Raw genomic sequence first — 19,126 nt, forward strand, 5'->3', positions numbered from 1 at the left:
CCAACAGTTATTTATGACAACTGTCTGGTGTTAGTACCTTGTTCTTCTTTCCCTTACCATCCCAATTCAAAGGCTGATGTGGAAAATAAACTGTCTATCTTTAAGCTGAAGGTCTCGAAATCAACTTTTTTTTTTAGTCTCTTTAGGGCTGCACCCGCAGTATATGGACGTTTCCAGGCTACGGGTCGAATCAGAGCTGTAGCCACCAGCCTACACCACAGCCACAGCAATACCAGATCCAGATCTGAGCCGCTTCTGTGACTTACACCACAGCTCATGGCAATGCCGGATCTTTAACCCACTGAGCAAGGCCAGGGATTGAACCTTCATTCTCATGAATGCTAGTCAGATTCATTTCCTCTGAGCCACAACAGGAACTCCTCAAAATCAACTATCATTGCCAATATAAACAATTTACTTCCTTAGAGAGTCAGTGGAAGTGTTGGTAGCTGAAGAAAGAAGACTAGATATAACTTTAACATATAAAATATTCCTGAATCCAACAAGGGCCCAAACATTTAATAAAGTAATGTCTAAAAGATTTATTCTAGTTCCTTAAGTCAATAGTGTTCAGAGTATTTTAGGGTTATTCTAACAGATGACCTTCCTGCTATCCCTATCCGAAAGTTGTCAAGTTTAGAAATTAAATAATGTATTAAAGTGTAACACTGAGTAGAAGCTATAATGTTCACCTCCATGTATTCCCAAAGCACTGAAATGTTCTTAGGGCAAAATTTGCAGCAGCTCATTTTTCTACTTCAGGTCTCAGCATTATACAATGTATCTCAATGGCATTGTAACATCTCATGCTCTTTCTTGATTTTCCAAAGATCTATTTCAGGGAACAGAAAACTTGCCAGGAAGTTTGAGTTGATGGGAAAGAAGGACCCTAACAATTATTTTCTCTTATCATTTATTTAAAAAAGTCATTATGTAGTAAAAGATAAAGGATAAAAGTCATGCTCAATTAAATGATTTATTTCTGGCACATTGTTGGAACATTTACAGTGGTAACAAACAATGATTTTACTTCAGCTGTCCAACTGAGGTGGTAGTGAATAGAGTTCTATTTGTTAAGTGCCTTTCTTTATGAGTTATAACCCAGGTTGTCAGAAGGTAAAGGATCACAGCAAAGCTCTTTCCACAGTTCTGATTCTTGCTGCTTCCAGTTGTCTCCCACAATCCACTCCAGGTTGAAAGGTTTGAAATACTCAATACGATGGCTTCGGGTCATATAGAAAAAAAATCAAATTTAAGTATTCAATACATATTCATTAAATAAAATTTTATTTTATTTATTCGTAAATAAAATTTTATTTTATTTATTCATTAATAAAATTTTATTTATTCATTAATAAAATTTAAAACATGTTTTGTGCCTTAATTACTTTAAAAATTGTTTGAAAACATATGTTCAAACCATTCTTTCTATGTTAGCTAATGATTAAATGTATACATAAATAAAATGTATTATTTTCTTTTTTCTTTTTTTTTTTTTTTGGTCTTTTTGCTATTTCTTGGGCCGCTCCCACGGCATATGGAGGTTCCCAGGGTAGGGGTCCAATCGGAGCTGTAGCCACCAGCCCACGCCAGAGCCACAGCAACGCGGGATCCGAGCCGCGTCTGCAACCTACACCACAGCTCACGGCAATGCCGGATCCTTAACCCACTGAGCAAGGGCAGGGACCAAACCCACAACCTCATGGTTCCTAGTCGGATTCTTTAACCACTGCGCCACGACGGGAACTCCTAAAATGTATTATTTTCTTAATTCAAATCTCACCTAAAAACGTTTATTTGAGAGGTTTCTTGAATTCACATTTTAAGACATGTCGAGATGGTCTGAATCTAAGGTTCACCATGCAATAATAAAAGTATCCCTTTATGTCTTATTGGTAGTTTCTGTGAGTTCCTGATTACTACAAAACACTCAGTTCACACAAAAGTACTGAATACTAATTATGTTCATTCATACAACACTCCTATAAAATGAAATTTACCTATGGATTATCAAAGTCTGCAAGCTTTTACTACCAGCAGCAATGTTACTACTATTATTCATATATGCAAATAGAAACCATATAGTCCTATAAAGTGCCCAGTACAGTCTGATATAGTGTAAACCAGAAAAAGTTTTAGGAGTTCCCGTCGTGGCGCAGTGGTTAACGAATCCGACTAGGAACCATGAGGTTGCGGGTTCGGTCCCTGCCCCTGCTCAGTGGGTTAACGATCCGGCGTTGCCCTGAGCTGTGGTGTAGGTTGCAGACGCGGCTCGGATCCCGCGTTGCTGTGGCTCTGGTGTAGGCCGGTGGCTACAGCTCCGATTCAACCCCTAGCCTGGGAACCTCCATATGCCGCGGGAGCAGCCCAAGAAATAGCAACAACAACAAAAAAGACAAAAAGAAAAAAAAAGAAAAAGTTTTAAAATAATTTGGTGAAAAATCTCATGTATTTTTGAATTGAGCTACTTATTCTTATTACCAGAAACACAATGAAGATTTTTCCAAGATTAAAAAAAGAATTAAGAATTATTGTTAAATCTTTTATCTCCCTTTCACAACTCACTGTAGATAAAAGCTGAAAGTAAATATATAATCAAATTATTTCCATACTCACAAGTTAGGCCCTTGTCTGTCCTCAATCTCTTCACGTGGTATTGAATAAAGTGCTTCATAAATTCTTCTAATCCCCGATCCGTGAATTGCATATGAATTCATTTTATCAATACCAGGTGGAAACTATTCCCAAAGAAGAAATGTAATCCCATTCCACTGGTTCCAGGTAATGTTGACTTTAAATTGTAAACTCAGCCCTTTCTTTCATAGTTAGGAGGAAATAATCAAAACAGCAATAATTTCAATTGACAGATTTAATGTGTTAAACAAACAGAACCAAAGTTTAAACAAAAACAACATAATTGCTTTGTAAGGCAAGCTTGTCACTCATGGTTCCTAAATTGAAGACCCATTAATAATGCCACTGATTATCCACTCCATTCATAGTTTTATTATTTATAAAAAGGTGAAAGTATTTATGGTCTGCTATAAAACATACAAATGCAGATTCAATTTGTGGAAACAGCTAATTCTTATAAGGGGATAATGATACTGCTGACCTAGGTATTGGTTCTTCATGTTTGGAGCTCTAAGAAAGGCAAGGGAAACTGCTTTGTTTGCTCATTAGCGCTAACTTTACTGTAATTCTTAGTACCCATGCTGATCCTTGGCAGGCAAACTCAGATTCTGGAGACCTGTTAAACAGCCACCTTAGCCCAAGAAACCTGACCTTAATCACAGAGATGATCTCTAATGGACCTTATATGCCCCTACCTGCTTGAGATAATCATTTCATTTTCATAACTTGAGAAGCTGATCATATTTATTATCATGGTCACATTCACTCATTCGTCAACAACTATTTTATCAGTCTTGTAAATTTTTAATAACTTTTTTTTTGCTGATATCAACCTTTACTTTTTTTAATCCTTCATCTCCTTGTTGATGCTTATTAATATACTCTCTAACAGGGATAAGGCATAAAAGGGAGGTTTTGGAAACCATCCATGTCCCAAATAGAGAATTCTGAACTCCTTTTTAATTTAGATATTCTCCCCATAGACTTTCTGCCCCTGCTCCCAAACAGATTCTGTCAACCTTAATGAAGAATCTACTATTAACTGAAGTCAGCCAGAATCACTGACAATCCCATTCTAAAAATTACCCATTTGGAAAACAGTGATGGTCAAGAGCCAAATTACCTTCTCTGCTCTTCCAATTCGACTCCCTTAAAGATCAAGACAACTTAATTAAAAAAAAAAAATTGTTTGAGGAACTGCTGTAACAATATTGTTCACAAGACAACTGACAATTTCTATGAAGAGACCCATAAACCAAAATTTATGGTGTCTGATAAATACAATCCACTGGTCATAGTTGTTTCCCCTGACAGTCTCTTCTGTATCTAAGAAGAGAGTATGTGAGGAATTTTATCCAGGGATGCTCTGTTGCTAGTTCTAGTGTAACTTCATAGAGCTGCCAAGAGTTGTCTCCCTTTTAGAAACGTTTAAAAAGAGAGCTTTTTAAAATAAAGGGTCCAGGAGTTCCCATCGTGGTGCAGTGGTTAACAAATCTGACTAGGAACCATGAGGTTGTGGGTTTGATCCCTGGCCTTGCTCAGTGGGTTAAGGATCCAGCGTTGCCATGAGCTGTGGTGTAGGTTGCAGACATGGCTCGGATCCTGCATTGCTGTGGCTCTGGCGTAGGCCAGGGGCTACAGCTCCAATTCGACCTATCTAGCCTGGGAACCTCCATATGACATGAGAGCGGCCCAAGAAAATGGCAAAAAGACAAAAATAAAATAAAATTAAATTAAATTAAATTAAAATAAAATAAAACAAAACAAAATAAAATAAAATAAAACAAAACAAAATAAAATAAAGGGTCCATTGTCAAATTATTAGAATCCAACATATTATGAAGCTGCCAGGACAAACTTGAGTAACTTGATTAGTCTCCTTTCAAAACAGAAATTCCCAAGAGTTCTCCATTATGGCTATATAATTTCTTGATTAATTTTAAGATGATAAGTGCTTTATAAGAAGCAGGCATTAATTGTTTGGGATGTCATTTTTCCAAAAACCCTTTTCAAAACCAGTAATAATAAAGTTGAGAAGGATTATAATGGCTATCATTTAGAAATCTAACTCTTCTTATTTAAACCTGTATAATAATGTCCTATAAAATTATACACCCATAGCTAAAAAGGTGAAGTCTATTAGTTTATAAATATTGTAGCAGATTTTGCAGGTAGCACAAGTATATCAATGAACATCTAACCTAAAGAATCAATCTAGAAGAAAAGTACAGTCTTTGACATAGAAGAAAATATATTTTTCTTCCTTTTAGAGCTAAAGAGGTTTCCTTATTTTGTAGACTCCCAGTATAGTAGCATGGCTTGGTGTTGTTTTGTTTTGCTTTGCGTTTTATTTTGTAATCCAAATAGAAACAGAGATATTTAAAGCAGATATAGGAGTTCCCATTGGGTCTCATTTAAAGACCAAATGTTGTGTCTGTGAGGATGCAAGTTTGATCCCTGGCATCCTCAGCGGGTTAAGGATCTGGCATTGCCAAATCTGCAGCAAAGGCTGCAGGTGTGGCTCACATCTGATGTTGCCATGGCTGTAGGTTAAGCCTCAGATGCAGCTCCAGTTCGACTCCAGCCCAGGAATTGCCATTTATGGCTGCAGGTATTGCCATAAAAATAAATAAATAATTAAAATATTAAAAAATAAAGTATATATAAAGAAAACATAACAAAAATTCTGGAGAAAACTCGTTTGTAAGAGATCCAATCGACATTAACTAAATTAACAAAACATTTTGATAAAGTACATATATGCCACTGGAGTAAAAGCTCCAAGAGAGTAGAAACTGCATGTTATTTGACTTTGTCTCCACTTCCCCTAACATAGAGCCAGGCTCATAAAATTAGGTACTCAATATAAGTTTGGTAAATGAATGAATAAATAAATAAATTCAATTCTGCTTATCAAATAAACTCAAGTAACTAATTTTGTTTTCATTAATCAAACCCATTTTTTTAACACACCCCTTTCAGGAGCAATTTGCTTGATCTTTAAGTGTGCATACGTTTTTCCACATATTAAGACAAAATTGTGCTGCAATTTTCAGTGTTGATTATGCTAGATACTACAGAGCCAAACCATTTTAAGAATTCAGCAAAACACTTAACTCTATTTGACATGTAAATAGAGAGTAGTGTTAAATCTGTCACTTTGTTTCTGTTACCTCCACTACTGTTGATAGGATTTTAATCTGGTTGGCATCCACTTAACGAACAATATACTCACAGTCCTCAATTTTCATTTTTCCCCTTTTACAAACTAGAAAGTCAAATGGTAAAGTTAATAGAGCTGTAAAAAATATACTACCAAATTTATTTTAGTGATAGTGTGTCATTGATTTAAGACAGCTGCTCTCTCAATAAATAGACTCAGGGCCTAATTAATGTACAGAAAAAGGCCAAGGCAGATGTCTATTGCTGGGGCCTGAAGACCTGTTAGCAGATCACTGCCCAGTTAGGATTACTGGTCTCAGTGCCAGTTTCCTTATAACTCAAAAAGCTGCCAGCTGTTTTTGTATGCAGAGGTTCCTAGATTGATTTCTTACTGGAATAGATTCTTCACAAATAAGGATAATCCTTTATTTGAGGTTCAGTCACTTGAATTCCTCTCTGTACTCTTCACTGTCAGGCTTTGCAATTTTTATTTATTCTTGGTAGAATGCAGTTACTATTGTAGTTATGGCACTTTTTACTCTAAGCCCCTCTTTTCAGCATCTTTGAGAGAGAAAGGTCTTTAGCTAAAAATTTCTCATGGTTATTGACAGTCTGGAAATGATTTATTTCAGAAGAGAATAGAGGTGTGAGGAGTAGAAAGAAAGACCATTATTCTACCATATTTGAGAACTTATCAGTTATCACTGGCTTGTTGTTAAATGAAATGTGATGGCTTTCAACACTTAATTTTATTGTTTTTATCTTTGTTTAAGAGGGAACACTGAAACACTTTAGTCTCATAAATAGAGTAAATCCAGTAGGCTACAAAAGTTCCCATGGCTAAATTAATGTTAATTTATCCTTTCTCACGTTAATATGACAAAATGGATTACCACAAACCAGACAATGAAAATATGCTTTAACCTTATATATATTTATAAATACATTTACAAATATATTTTTTTCATGTATGGATCTAGAGACAACCATTATTTATTTCATAGGTATCCTTTCAAATGGTTTCAACAGTATCTTCTTCCACATACACAAATGAGCCCATAACAATCAAAATCGTTACTCTTTAAAACTTCTTTTTTTAAATCTTTTTTAGAGCCATTTCACAGCATATGGAGATTCCTGGGCTAGGGGTCCAATTGGAGCTGTAGCTGCTGGCCTGCACTGCAGCCATAGAAACGCTAGATCCGAGCCACATCTGCGACCTACACCACAGCTCACAGCAACACTGTATCCTTAACCCACTGAGTGAGGCCAGGGGTTGAACCTGCATCCTCATGGATGCTAGTCAGATTCGTTTTCCACTGAGCCACAGTGGGAACTCTGAGCCCATAATAATCAAAATCATCCCTCTTTAAGACCTCTACTTAATATCCTGATATTTTAATCCATTGCTTTCCAAAGCTTTTTCTCCATAAAAATTACTGCATATATACTTAGGACTAAATTATAAAATGGTTACTGAAAGAATTATTAAACAGTATTTCAAAATGTATCAACCTCATTCCGGGCTTTCTGATTTTGCTACATCAAAATAAAATATTTATTTCTTTATTTCTTTCATACTTTGAGAATAGCAAGATTCAAGGCCATCTGTTGCCTTTGTCTCTCCTTTTTCTAATAAAAGAAATTCTTTGAAGTAAATTAATGCCCATTACACATTCATCCAGAGAGAAGGAGAGAAAAAATAGTGAGTGGATTTGCCTAAAAGACTATTCCAACTTCTCAAGCGTGAAGTCTTCAACATAGGCTATTAAATAGTACAGACTAGAATGGAAAATACACAGAAATTAAAACTAGCTACTATCACTAACAAGAATTTAAAGGAAACTTATTATCTTCTTAATTAGATGCAAACCAAGCTGTTTATGAAAATTAAGCCCCCTATACTTATTTCTGATTTCTTATGCTAACCTTAAAAACTTTACAATATAAACTCACTGAAATACTAAAACTAATCAATGATAGTTTCTCAAAACCTGGTTTATAGATCAGAAACAGAAGGAAAGTACACATAAAAATATAAATTAGGAGTTCCCGTCGTGGTGCAGTGGTTAACAAATCCGACTAGGAACCATGAGGTTGAGGGTTCGGTCCCTGCCCTTGCTCAGTGGGTTAAGGATCCGGCGTTGCCGTGAGCTGTGGTGTAGGTTGCAGACGCGGCTCGGATCCTGCGTTGCTGTGGCTCTGGTGTAGGCCGGTGGCTACAGCTCCGATTGGACCCCTAGCCTGGGAACCTCCATATGCCGGCGGGAGCGGCCCAAGAAATAGCAACAACAACAACAACAACAAAAAGACAAAAAGACAAAAAAATATATATATATATATAAATTAAATATCATGTTTATTATTACATTTTTATTATCTGAGCCCTAGAACTTGATTTTGTCATATTTTTTAAATTTCATATGTAAAATTAAAATAAATAATGTGTATGTTTTCCCCAAGAAGGTTTGACTCAGGGTAAGAGTAAATCATTAATTAATTTAAGTTCTTTTTCTCTTCTTAGGGCAGGACCAATAAATAAGAAGTAAGCTGGACATGATTCCTAAATATCAGGATGTCTCCCCAAAGAATACACTGTTATCCAGGACAGAACTCAACATGTTATATCAACAGTGCACTGGCTTCAGCCTCACATGAACTGGAATTGTCTTAGCTACTGTCCAGAAAGTATAAGTGAGAACATATGGAAAGCACATTAGGAAATATTTTTTGTTCCCCTCCATATTCAGAATAATACATTGATATCACCTTCCTAGGTACAAGAGGACAAACATAAGTGATTGTTGCCTAACTTCCCAATGTTGAAAATAATTATACTCATGTGAAAAATATTTTTTCAGCAGAAAAGTGTTAACTTCTCACAAATTCTTAAATGGTTTACAATTTTATGCCCAATCAAACATTATTATTACTATGGAAGAACCATAGCAGGACCATCTTGCAGGCATATTATTTGGGGTTCAAATCCCAACCTATGTTTTTAAAAAGAAAAGCATTATATAAAAAGCTCAGTGAGATTTTAGCCAGGGTTCAAAATGAAAACATATGCATGAGCCCTTCCAAACTCACAAATAAATAAAAATGGAAAGGTCAGCAATGGTCTTTCTTCCTCACTGTTACTAAGCCTTTGAAATAAGCTCAGGAAATGTATGCAGGTGATTTTTGATTAATTTGATAGAGGTACATCCATGGAACCAATTTACAAGTGATTTGCAGGCAGGCTGGCATTACTGAAATAAACGGTGCTATTACTATGATTTATGCTACTATTCCTAACACAAATGATAAAGTGAAATTTACAGTCCTTAATTACCACCATGAAAAATTGGGAGGGAGAAAAAAGAGCAAAGATTGGCAATTTGCAAACTTGTCAGTAAGGCAGGATGCAAAAATCCATTTGCTTTACTTAAAAAAAAAAAAAGAAAGTGCAAAGTGGACCTTACTATATTGTTATCAATCCATAGGAAAAGGGGAGGGAGTTCAAAAAACAAATGACAAAATGTAAACTGGAGATGCCAGGAAGTGTGATTTAGGAAAACAGCTGACAAAATGTAGCCTCTAGACATAAAAAGCAGAGAGGTGTCAAAATACACACTAGACCAAATTTATTCTGGGCCAATCACAAGGCCCAGTTTGCTCTGCAAGTCACTTCCTTTCTTTCCTTCTTTTTTTTTTCCTTCGTCATTTTCTTTTTTTTTTTTTTTCAAACGTTTTATAGCAAGGGAAAAAAATAAGACTAAAGAAACTACATCTGTAATTTTTAACTGAATATTTTTCTCTCATCCCATTCATATCCAAACAACACTGAAAGTCTGCTAAGATATTCAAAGATGTTTACAGAGACATTGCTTTCCACAGAACTCTAACAAAGCTATACAGAGGAACCTACTCTCAGAGTCATAGCTCTGGCACTGCAATTGTCAAGAGGATGGAGACAATGTGAATGCCCAATTTCCTGGACCCATGACCCTTTCCTCTCTCCATCTTCCATCACTTTCTACTTTTACAATCCAGCCAGGCTTTATCTCTAATACTCATTCCCTTGCATGACTGACACGCTATCAGGGAATGCTTAGGGGTCTAATGGACCTTCTCATCACTACTTGCTAAGTTTGGTTCAATATATGGTAATTCCATTTAGTGGTCATTCACACTACTTCACAAAGCATTGCATAGCAAAACTTCAAAAAGTTACAAGACATGGCAATTGATTGTATTAACAGACAAGAGAGATGGAACAATCAAAGATGCCAGAACTTTCTTGCCTGCCTGATTTAGAAAATAATGGTGCAACTTTAGACACAGGTGTACAACCCAAACCTGGGAATTGATTACTTAGTTTCAATAATGTTAAGTTTGAGTTGTTGTCAGGACACCAAGATGCAGCTATTCAATGAATATTACTAGGAATGTAGGACTAATTCTCTGGAGATAACAGATATATAGATGGATGTTAGAGAAATCTGAATCAAAATTAAGGTCGAAGGCATTGAAGAGGATAAGATGGCCATGGTGGGGGGATGTAAAAAGCAAAAGACATAATAACAGAAACAAATAGAAGACATATTTGGAGGACCAGGAAAAAAGAAAATAATGAGATCAGAAAGGACTAATCAGAGAGCTAGGAGGAGCCTGCAAAGAATCTTAAGAAGAAAGAAATTATCATCAATGTCACATGCTACAGAGAAATTAAGAATGAGAAGATTCCATTAAATATCTTGACCAAGGTAACTTCAATAAGCAAAAAACAAACATCAGAGTCTGAGAGGAGTTTTCTTGTGGTGCAGCAGGTTAAGGATCCGGCATTGTCCCTGTAGTAGCAAGGGTTGCTGTTGTGGTGTGGGTTTGATCCTTGGCCCAGGAACTTCCACATGCTGCAGGCTTGGCCCCAACAAATTTTTTAAAAGAGTCTAAGAAACACATTTAAGAAAAAGGAGATGCAAGTATAGAGTTCTCCTATTAGAAATCAAACAGGAAAAGATTTAAGAGAACTTTATGGAGATGGATTAGGAGAAAGCTTTTTATACAGTAGATATAAAACATATACAGGTCTTATTGATTTCTGATATCCTGCTACTTCTTAAAAATGTCTTCTTTCATGACTAGGATATTATAGCGTGTGAAAAAGCCTTCAGATGGATTTTTAATGGAGTTTGTAATTTTTGTATGTAGGACCTCAGTGATCATGATTGATTATTTCATGTTAGCCTTGTTCCCAGAAAGCCTAAGAGCATTGGGCATTCTACAACCAAGCACTTTCTCCATTTCTACTTCCCATCAGTTCTAGCTTCCCTCCTACTCCATAAATTTTCTTTTTTTAAAGCATCATTTTTCTCCATTTCAATAACCTTCCTCCTGAGATTTTAAGTTATAATAAGATTTCCACATCTTCTTTAATAGTCTCCTTACTTCAAATTAATAAACTTCACACTTTTCCCTCAGGAATTTTCCATACCTCCATTCATCGGTATATGAATAGTAGATCTTTTTCATAAGCATTTTCTAAGTCATATTTTGCATCACCATATTTGAAATACACTACATAGAATTTGCAATGGTGTTTCTTCAAATTTATATTTCTTTTAATATTTTCATCAATAGTTAATATTAACTACCATTTGATGGCTTATTTTATGTATTAAACATTGCATATAGTATCTGCTATTCATTATCTCATTTCATCATCTCTAAAAACTTTTAAAGTGAATTTTTTATTCTCTCCAATTCACAAATAAGGAAACAGTGTCAGAAAGGTTCAGTCATTCATCCAAAGTCACGCAGCAGTAAGGAAGAGAGCTGAAATTTGTACCTACATCTGGTTCACTCTGATGTTCACCACTTATCTTATAGAAAGTTCTACCACATTTAATCCTTTTAGTCTTATTTTATAACAATATCAACTGTCACTTAATGCATTTTCATTATTGAAACAAAACAATTAAATCCTCATTTGTGAAAGCAAGCCTCTGTTAATTCTGGTTCATCCTAATGCAAAATACTCAAAAGGATAGAAATTCAAGAATTATTTTGTTATTTTTTTGATCTTCTCTTCGTACTTTATCAGGCAATACCCTGTCTCAAAAGAGACCCAACTTGTTTTAATGGGTCTTTCTCTCTATCACTCCCCTTATTTTTCCTCTATCCTAATTACCATCATTCTTCTTTATTGACACATAGTATAAATGTGCATAAGATCACCACAATTTGAAATTAGTCCTTAAATTTTAATTAATACTATGATTCCCTCATCTTCTAGAGTTGATTTTAGTACATATATTCTTTCTTAACAGATATAACAAATATCATGTATCTATAACATAAGCATATATACACACAGTTTAATGGTATTGTTAGCAGTATATCTTTATATTATGTAGCTTAGTGTGAATATTTTTTTATTTTTATCATATTTAATATATTTATATGCACATACATGTAATTTAATGGTATTAAACCAATAGCATGTTTTATGTTAAGTAGTTCTTAATACATAAACTGTTTTTTTAAAAACATTCCTTTTATAATTCTTCCCTCCCTTTAATTTTCACTAGCATTGGAATGCTAGTTATATTTGTATCTTCTCAATACATTAAAGATCAAAAAGTACAATTATATTTAAAAGAAAAAAGAAGATGCCATACCTCTATTTATGTGATACGGTCTCTAGAACTTCACTGTTCGATATGGTAGCCCTTAGCCACAAGTGGCAATTTAAATTTAAACTTGAATTAATTAAAATTAAATAAAAGTTAAAATTTATCAATTGCAATAGCCACATTTCATGTGGCTAGTGACTACCATTTGGGGCAGAGTACGTACAGAACATTTTCCAACATTATAGAAATTTCTATTGGATAGTGCTGAGCTAAGAAGATTCAATAGATAAGTCCATCTTTATTATGTCTTGCTATTTAAGATTATTCCCCTTCCATAAATGGATAAAGAAAATGTGATATATACATACAGTAAAATACCATTCAGACTTTTAAAAAGGAAATTTTGCAGAATGTGACAACATGGATGAATCTTGAGGACATTATGTTAAGTGAAATAATAAGCCAGTCACAGAAGGACAAATACAGTATGGTTCCATTTACATGAATTATCTAAAATAATCAACTTCATAGAATCAAAGAGTAAAAACTAGGAGCTGGGGGAATGGAAAATGGGAAATTACTAATCAATAAACATAAGTTTCAGTTTAGCAAAATGAATAAGCTCTAAAGGTTTGCTGTACAACACTGTACCTATAAATTTAAGAGGGTCACCATACTGTACAGTGGAAAATTGACAGAATATTGTAAACCAGCTAAATGAAAAAAAATAAAAATCATTATATTAAAAAATTTTAGGAGGGTAGATCATGAGCTTTTTGTTCCTTTTTTTTTTTTTTTTTCTTTTCTAAGGCCACTCCCGCGGCACATGGAGGTTCCCAGGCTAGAGGTACAATCAGAGCTGTAGCCACTGGCTTATGCCAGAGCCACATCTGAGATCTACACCACAGCTCATGGCAACACCAGATCCTTAACCCACTGAGCGAGGCCAGGGATTGAACCTGCAACCTCATGGTTCCTAGTCAGATTTGTTAACCACTGAGCCATGAAGGGAACTCTGAGCTTTTTGTTCTTAGTACAATAAAATACTTTTTAAAAAATAGGGCTATATCTGGCATGGTTCTGAGGCAAACAAATAACAGATAATATTTAAATTAGTATTTTAATATTAAAAAAGATTATCTTCCTTCCTACATTTTTTTATTGCCAACCCTTAGTCATTAAAAATTATTCTACTCACTACCACATTTATATAACAGGCTTGGCAATATTTTTCAATGTAAGATCAATAATGCAAATATCCTCTAATTCAAAAAATCTCCTATGGCTTCTTAAACAAAATAGCCAGTAGACCTTGAATCACCTTTTGTTATTCACCCTTGCTCCAAGACTTAAATAACAAAGTAAAACAAGTCTTCCTAATAGAGCATGCAACCCTTTGCAAACTCCAGTGATGAGACCACTCTTTCTTAAAACCCTGCGGTCCTTTGCTAAGAATTTTGTTTCTAGAGTTGGAAAAGAATTCCTCAATAGTGCGTTACACTTTTCACAGGTCATTACTTCAGCCTCCTAAGTCCTATATTTCTACCACTGTCAGGAATATTAAAATAGGCTTCTGATTTTTTCCCCTGCTTCCCTATTTTCTGAAGAGTGTAAAACCAATAGAACACACATGTGAAAAACTGACAAAAGTTAGGATTGTAATCTATAGTCACAGACTACACAAAGGATAACTGGCCAACATACACTTCAAACTTCTAATCATGGCCTTCTTAGCACAACTATTTGAGATATCCTTGACAACAAAAAGTTAGGTCTGAATGTATCTCCATTAGAGAAAAAAGATACATCATCTATTGTGTCTTTTCTTAATGATAAAAAAGAATTAACCAAAACACACAACTAGTACTTTAAATATGAAAACTAGAAAAGTCAGCTAAAACTTATGAAAGCAGTTGTCCATGGAACAAGACTGGAATGAGGAATAATGGGCCAAAAGAATATTGTTTTTAGTCCTACAAGCTTTTCAGGAGATTTTTAAACCATGTGCACTTTACAAATAATTTTTTAAATAATAAAATTGCTTTCTAAAACAAAGCTATTGAAACAACCTGATTGTCAACCAAATGAGAAACATATCTATTTTATGTACTAGAATAAAATGTGTGAACCATTGCAAAATATGTGAATTTGCAAAATATTTGACTTTTTCCATATTTCCATATTTAAATATTTACATATTTGCCCTACATTCCATTTACAAAATATCTTACTTAATGGCTCTTCTCAATTTATTAAGAATATATCATGTCATAAATTTTTTTAATATTTTAAAAATAGTTTTTGTGGATACACACTGGAAGAGGTGGGAATAGGAAAGGAGAAAAGGAAGGGTAAGGAATAAGAGATGGGTATTGGTTGCATCTATAAGGATTTATTTTTTAATATCTGTCAAACCTAGGTGGGGAATGTTAAATCTAAGTGATGGGTGCCATTATTTTCTGTACTTTTCAGTTATTTTGAAATATTTTTTCACTTAAAAAAATTTCTCTTTCTTCATTGTTGAAAGTGTCCTCAGTTTATGTAATAATTTCTAAATACATACTATTCTCTGCTGCTATTTAGAGGACTAAGTAGAAACTTTAATCCCAGAAGAGAAGTTAACATTATTAAATCCAATGTGCAAAAGCACATGTAAAACAGTGAGACATATTAACAACCTACCCATAAACCAGCCACACCACTGATACATATACATATATATATATATAAACACACATATACGTATTAGCCTTATGTACTTCAGTCCTGCTCAAGCTCTTGAACTCTTTTATTTTGCTTCCCCTTTCCCTAACTTTGAGGAGAAAATGAAGGTTAAACCTCAAGTATATAAATAGTTAAATCTCCAAAATCATTTAAACCTCCATTTTAAAATATAGTCATTGTAAAACAAAAATCTATTTGAGTAAAGATCTACGGTACTCACTGCAAATGCATTACCACTGGAGAGCAGAAGGACCAGGTGCTGTCTGTGCCTAAGTGAACAAAAAGAAAATCATAATGATAGAGTTGACATGAGGTCAATAGTTTGAGCATTTTCTTTCCTTTTTTTTTTTTTGGTTTTTAGGGCCACACGTGCAGCATATAGAATCCCTAGGCTAGGGGTTGAATCAGAGCTGCATCTGCCAGCCTATGCCATAGTCACAGCAATGCAGAATCCAAGCTGTGTCTGTGACCTATACCATAGCTCACAGCAACACCAGAACCTGTAACCCATGGATACTAGTGGGGTTCATTATCATTGAGCCACAACGGGAACTCTGGCATTTTCTTTTTTATTTTTTTAATGGCCACACTTGTGGCACATGAAAGTTCCCAGGCTAGGGGTCAAACTGAAGCTGCAGCTGAGGCCTACACCACAGCCATGGTAACACTGGATCCAAGCTGCATCTGCAATCTGTGCTGCAGCTTGTAGCAACACCAAACCCTTAACCTACTGAGCAAGGCCAAGGATTGAACTCACATCCTCATGGAGATTACTTCAGGTCCTTAAACTACTGAGCCACATCGGGAACTCCTAGTTCAGGCATTTTCAAATTAAAACGTCATCTAATTTCAATTTTATCTAAGTATATTTGTGATTTTCCAGTAGCTCATTCTCCAAAAATTACAGGCTATGTAACTGACTGAAGCCAAGAACAAGTGATGGTGGGACCCAGAACACTTGGATTTACACAGTAATAAAGGAGAGGTTTGTCTTTTCCCATTTGCAAAGGTTATATAAATTTCTTCAACTTTTAAAAAATCTACTATTGGAGTTCGCTGATGGCTCAGGGAGTTAAGGATCCATTGTCATGCTGGGGCTCTGGTTACCACTGTGGCACAGGTTCGATCCCTGGCCTGGGAACTTCTACATGCCACAGATGTGGCCAAAAAGAAAAAAAAAACCTACCAAACAAACAAAAACTCCTAATATTATAGGTATGCTAAGCATTGCCAATAAATCTAAGCTTCTTTTAAATTTTCAGTTCTATTTCTATTAAGGGAAGTTAGATAAAAGAACATTAAGGTCAAGACCAGTTGTTTAGGGTCATGTTAATAATGTTCAACACAGTTTAGTGTGAATTGTTAAAGTATTCTGCTCACAAAACAGTCAGAGGTGGCCAAGTATCAGCATCAATCCAGCCTCAGTCAATTTATTGCCTTGCACACTAGAGGTATGTGCATTTCAACCAAAGTACATACTTGCCAAATGTCATATTTACAAAGTCAAAAATTAAACTGCTTCATCAAAAATGTTAAGGGATGAACATTTTAGAAGTATCCCTTAAGAATTCAGTTTCCCAATAATGATGTCTTTAAAATTAAAAATCAGATTAATCAAATTAAATTAGTGTTCAAAGTTGGTAACATAACAAATTAAACTGAAGAATTTTAATACTTAATTTCTTTAAGTTTTATTATGTCATGCTTATTCAGTTGTAATGATGGATAAAAAAATGATGACACTCAATTTAGCACTATTTGACCTACGTGTTTAATTTCTTGCAGTGATGTGTATTATTTATATTTAAAAATAATTTATAGTGACCGGTAAAAATAATAGAGAATATATTTTTCTTTTTTTTTTTTTTAGGACTTCACCTGTGGCATATGGAAATTACCAGACTAGGGGTCAGGTCAAATCAGAGCTGCAGCTGCCAGTCTATGCCATAGCCACAGCAGCATGGGATCTGAGCCGCACCTGCGATCTACATCACAGCTTACAGCAATGACAGATCCTTAACCCATTGAGTGAGGTCAGGGATTGAATCTGCATCCTCAGGGATACTAATCGGGTTCTTAATCTGCTGGGCCCAACAGGAACTCCAGAGAATACATTTTTTGAAGAAAACTGTATGTGCTTTTTACATTTCTCCATTACTTTACTGATACTCTAAGAAACATCAAAGGCACATGAATGTACACTCTTTAGAAAGACAAATATACAAAAGCATATCTTAATTTTTTCTTTTATAATTAAAAAAATTCAATTTATTCAAACAAACAAAAAAAACCCCATAAAACCAACAGTTCATCCATGTCTTCTACCCTCCTACCCCCCACCTGTGGTGAACACCAATCTGTTTTCTTCATCTGTGAACTTAGATTATCACCCCATCTTTCTATCAGTATAGATAGATGGATAGATAATTTTAGATTCCACATATAAGAGAGATCATCAGGTACCTATCGTTCTCTGCCTGATTCCACTAAGCATAATGTCCTGGAGGTCCATCTATGTTGTCACAATCGGCAAGATTTCATTCTTTTTTATGGCTAAATTATATCTCAAAGGTTGGATACCAACCCTTCCTCCAACAACTAGATAGAAGGAGATCTTTAAACTGAATAAAACTTTGGAATAGATGTCCCTTAAAGTTTCTTCCAGCCCTAACATTCTTCCATTCTATGCCACATAGGCAAAGTTGGGACAAAAGAGAGAGAGTGGTATGCAGGACAAAAGGACCAGAGAGAATGAGGCAAAGAAGAGGAAGGATAAAGAAAAGGTAACATTGAGAACCAGGGAACAGATCACTAGGAAATACATTTGGGTAACTAGAAAAAAAAGTCTTTAATTATCACTTTTATATAATACCAGGTTTCATATATCCCTACATTTAAAAAAAAACAAAAACAAAAAATAACCACAAAATCTTTCAAACAAATATATTTGAAAATCTAGAGGGCAAGCTCTAGATTCAGAGTATAGAAATAAAATCATGTATCATGGCTTTGAGATTAATTTTACTGGAATTGAAAATTCCTCTTATTCATCATTTATAAGAGCAGTTTTAAATGGCTTGATTGATTCATGCTATAATCATGGAGTAATTTACTATTCTAATTTATAGCATGATGTCTGTTGACATTTGCCATACTTATATCTGCCCTAGATTCTGTCACTTTACAGACATCTTAGTTAATGGGTCTCTCAAAGTTATTAATAAGTTTAATTAAAGCAAATAAGGTAAAGGACTCTGTCATTCTCCTCTCTACACTGTCTCTAGTGCTTAACACAATGCCATTATTCTAAGTGTGGCTCAGAAATACTTTCATGCAATGATTGTTTATTAAGGTCTTATGCTGTTCCTACCAATGCTCTGGGCACTAGAAGCAAAGCAGCATGGTAGTTAAGAGTGCAGGCTTTCAGGTCAGATGAGTCTGTGGATTCCTGCTCTGCACTTAGTATGCCTAAGTTTCTTATACCTCAGTTTCCTGAGCAAAATAATACTACCTGTTCAGGTGAAGACTGAATAAGATAATATGTGTATATGCTCAGCATAGTGGCATATGGTAAGTCCTCAATAAATGTTAGCTATTAGTCAATCACATTATATATATAAAATGATGTGACTAATACAACCATTCATATTCAAATCAAAGTACTATAATTCACTGACTAAACATTCTAGGAGGAAAGGGCTTTTTCAATTTTTTTTCATAACTATCTCTAGTGCCTAAAACAATGCCCAGAACATAGTTAAGTACTAAAGAAAGGTGTTTTAAATAAATTAATCAGTAATCAAGATGTTTTTACATCAAAATAATTTATTTTCTTTATTATAGACATTCATTTCAAGAATTATAAGCTACACGGGACAATGCTGCGTTAAAATTAAATGAAGCAGGACTTTAAATATATCAAGATAATCTAGTTCCTTCCAGAATCCTGCCTTAGAAAGACAATATAGGCAATAACCACTTAGGGTAAA

At 34.7% G+C, this 19,126-nt stretch overlaps 1 protein-coding gene across 5 annotated transcripts in view; it reads right to left on the reverse strand.

The window, feature by feature from the left end:
• Nucleotides 1–957: 957 nt before the first annotated feature.
• C10H4orf33 (chromosome 10 C4orf33 homolog) overlaps nt 958–19,126 on the reverse strand; it is an 84,993-nt gene continuing 66,824 nt past the window's right edge. For all 5 annotated transcript variants that reach the window (XR_007137546.1, XR_007137544.1, XR_007137545.1 and 2 more), the window contains 3 exons: nt 15,358–15,406; nt 2,617–2,816; nt 958–1,223 (listed from right to left, as the gene is read on the reverse strand). The gene's annotated coding sequence lies outside the window, so the exon portion shown is untranslated. The remainder of the gene's footprint in view (nt 1,224–2,616; nt 2,817–15,357; nt 15,407–19,126) is intronic.

The sequence above is a fragment of the Phacochoerus africanus genome, chromosome 10 (genome assembly GCF_016906955.1).
Source record: "Phacochoerus africanus isolate WHEZ1 chromosome 10, ROS_Pafr_v1, whole genome shotgun sequence".
In the NCBI taxonomy this organism is placed as follows: Eukaryota; Metazoa; Chordata; class Mammalia; order Artiodactyla; family Suidae; genus Phacochoerus; species Phacochoerus africanus.